The following is a 4,009-nucleotide window of genomic DNA, read 5'->3' as shown; positions in this document are numbered from 1 at the left end:
CAGTTCTGAATATGACAGTATTCTTGCATGTGTATTCCATGCCTGTGATAACAACTAATACTAATTACTTTCCATTTTATTTACAGTTGTCGATATTACCTGGTTATCCATCAGATGTATAATGACGCCATCATAATTTGTTTGGCAGTTCTGTACAGCATCTCGAATCAATACCTGTCTCTTATACACATCTAGATGTGTATAAGAGACAGCAACGAATAGACCTGTACATACACATGTAAGTGCACAAAGAATTTTTCTAGCGAGCTATATGCTTCGGCAGAATCATATATGTTATTAGTCATTTGGGTTCACTAAAATACCAATACTGTTAATAATTATAAATAATAATAACTAGATCACACTCTCAAAGTGTATACCTGCACCCATATCAAAATTCAGCCTGTATAAAATTCACACGCATATTTTTCTTTTGAGAAAAAACAAATAAAAACATAATCCCTACCGCTACAGGGATTCGAGCCAGGGAAGTGTCACTCATAAAGCGAACGTCTTAATGTCTTGTTAACCAACCAGCCAACTAGTAACTTTTCAGTTATATCCAATCAGTTTTTCTTGGACCATGATAAATCAATCTAGAAAGTTTCATTCAAATTTATCGGCCATTTTTAACATCAGTTTCTGTCATAACCCCTTGGACCATGTTCCTGTTTATGACCGTGTGGTCCCAGGAACCTGTGTAAATTACGATCTCTGGCTACAGCAGCCCACTCCTAAGCCTACGAAAATCACAAGACTCTTAAAGCAAACAAAAAAAAAATAAATAAATAAAAAAAATAGTGAAGATTGTTTTTAGCTGCAAAAAGAATCCAACCAATTTTGATGCTGTCTTTATTGACAACAATTCCATTGACAATGTTAATAAAATTTAATTCCTGGGCTTAACAATCAGTAAAAATTTTTCATGGCAATTTGGGAATAGGAGTAGGTTGTGCCTCTGGGGACCCTTCAAACGGAACGTCCCAGACCTAAATATCTTAAAGGGGTCGCAGCAACGTTATGTCCTTGGAAATTATGTGTAATACGTATTTATACAAAATACCAAATTGTACTGTTATATAAGATTATGAAATTATCTTGCGGTTATGTCATCATGATCATCATGATCTCGACGGTCTTGTCGAAGATGCCCAATGTGGAATAGCCGAACGTCCGGGGAAAAGTTTAAGAGATACTGCAGTCACTTGAAGAACGATCTCTCAGTGTCTCGCTCCAATACCATTACGGTGTGGCACTAATTATATGGGCATGGTATAGATATAGGCCCTATAATTATTTTATTATGAATTGTTGGTTCGAATGTATGAATGAAAAATTGAATGAATCAATCAATTAAGGAATGAATGAATGAATGGTAATATTTGATATTACAAATTAAACAAAAATGAAACTCGGAATGAACTCCTATCTCTCTGTTAATACCACCATCACCAACATATTCAACTAATTTTATAAACAAATTAAACGGCCATATTCAGAAACTGCAACCCCGATCCTACACCTACAGTTTTGGGGAAACGGGACTGCAGTTCTGAATATGACAGTATTCTTGCATGTGTATTCCATGCCTGTGATAAAAACTAATACTAATTACTTTCCATTTTATTTACAGTTGTCGATATTACCTGGTTATCCACCAGATGTATAATGACGCCATCATAATTTGTTTGGCAGTTCTGTACAGCATCTCGAATCAATACCGGCGCTTCATAAATTTCCAATATTAAAAATTTAACAGGCTTAAAATACGTTACAACTATAATAACCTAGGCCTACTATATAACTAACAAAATAGCTTAATTCAACTTTGTGCATTTGCTCTCTCTTCACATTATTTAGTACCGATTAAACCATAAATATACAGTGGTACTTTATCAACAATGTTATTAGTCTATTCTCCCAGTGTTTATCAGCAAATATGTAGTACAGAAGTTGTTTAATCATGACGTAATAAAACTAAAATAAATAAATCTTTCTCAAATTATGTGAACAAATGGTTGTTAGTGTTTTTTTTTTCTCTTAATAATGCTTGTTTAACCATTCATGCACGAACCATCGTTTTCCCTTCCGAGTGTCACTAATGGACCTTTCCAAATATCAAATTCATGAACTGACCAATTAGAAAAGGGTGGAAAATACACGCATGACCCACAAACACATATATACGTACGTTTACATTGTGGTTTTGTGGGACTCGTCCAGGAAATTTTGAAAAGTACCAATAAAAACACAGGACAAAGTCTTAACTGTTTCATCATCAACAGTCTGTAATCAAAGGTATTCACGATAAATATTTTGTGCTCGATGTATTATATATTTTTTTGACTCTGGAAAAAAGCAATTGAACAGTGAATATGGATAAAATTCAAAGTAAGCTGATATGCCTACCCTTGGTATTTAACCACGCTTATGGAGTTAACTCGATAAAACCAGTGACGTCATCATGTCGTCTAAGATCGTTTTTAGTTTTTCATATTTTCGTCCACGAAAACCAGTTTTACACAACTTGCTAAATTGTGAAGCAATTAATGTTAAGGACATGCAAAGTACTTACTGTGAGGTCCCTTTGGTCGTTAGTACAAGAAAAGTTTTGTAAAGAGATAAATTCTAAACCATCTTGCAGTAATCATGATGTAGATACTAAAATATTATCATTTTTTGAGTAAGGACAGAATATTTGTTACGACTTACAGTCCATAAGACTGCACAGATACGGCAGAAATATGTCGTCGCGCCATCCTTTTGGGCGTCTTACCTCTAATGGATTGCTTTGTGTTCCTATAACAATTCTTATATAACAGTTACTCAAACATAAATGCCCTCCCTGGGACCCCGTCATTCGACGAAATGTGAGGTCGTCAGAATTATAATTTGTCTATTCTTATATAACATAATTTTGATTTCCAATCCCTATCCTGGTTCAGAAGCACAATTTTGGTCATACTAAGCCATAAAATCTCTCCCCATGAACCCTACCAAGGATTTTTATTTCGGGACCCTGATCGAGGCTCTGGTCCGCCCAAAGTTCGGGACCTCTGTCTGACATGTTTAAACCACTGATCTCTACTATTATACAGTAGTAGATATCAGTGGTTTAAACTACCCAAGGCTAAACAACTAATGGCCTTATATCACCATGGTTTGTGAGCTAATACCCCTAATTTAATCAAAGAGCCCCAATCAAGAATCCTAGATAGAACACTGTTTTTCTTTAACACCAACACTTCCACTACATGCCAAGCACAACATACAACAGCAATAACATTAACAACGATAACAATTATTCAAGTATGTTATATTTGGTTTTGTTTTTCTTTATAGTTTTGAAGTGCTTTTACTTTTTATGTACAACGGTATAAATATATAATATTTTGAAACACACACTCAATACACAGTAACTAAACAATGGACCTTTCCACTAACGCACGCCACTTGGATTTGTTGCTTTCCTATAAGGTCCAACAAACAGTCTGTTAAAACATATGCAAACATGTGCATTTGTTGGAAAACACGAAGGGGACTTTATCCCTCCCCCTTGACTACAGGTCATAGGGATAGTGCAGCAATTGAATGGCTAAAGAAAAAAATCAGAAAAATAAGATTGCATCAAATTAAGCAGCTGATTTAACAGCACTTTTTGGTAATAGGTGCCAACAGATCGTTGTAAAACATTTACTGAATATATCATGACAGCCAGTGGCCTAAAACTAAAATTTCTTTTTTTTAAATTAGCTTTTTCAAAGACAATACACTTAAGAAACTTTCATTTATATGGATAAATTTATGAAAATACATGATATCATTTTTGAAGTTCAATTTTTTAAATTAAAGAGTATTTATTGCTTAAAAAAAACTTGAATCTCTTTGATTTTATTTTAAAATCTGGTCTTCAATTCGAGGTCATTTTGTCACTTGGTACTTCTATAAAGGTGGTCTCGGTCTTGAATTAGAGTGGTCTCATAATTAGAGGTTAACCTCAGCATTAAAC

The 4,009-nt window shown here is 34.3% G+C and overlaps 1 protein-coding gene across 1 annotated transcript in view; it reads right to left on the bottom strand.

Moving 5' to 3' along the window:
* LOC117104400 (recQ-mediated genome instability protein 1-like) overlaps nt 1-4,009 on the bottom strand; it is a 20,990-nt gene that overhangs the window by 3,399 nt on the left and 13,582 nt on the right. The gene's annotated exons all lie outside the window — the stretch shown is intronic.

Source organism: Anneissia japonica, unplaced genomic scaffold (assembly GCF_011630105.1).
Source record: "Anneissia japonica isolate Jap-2015-1 unplaced genomic scaffold, ASM1163010v1 scaffold287818_len932483_cov186, whole genome shotgun sequence".
NCBI lineage: Eukaryota > Metazoa > Echinodermata > Crinoidea > Comatulida > Comatulidae > Anneissia > Anneissia japonica.
Note: the sequence above shows the minus strand (reverse complement) of the source record. Positions and strands in the feature narration are given on the sequence as shown.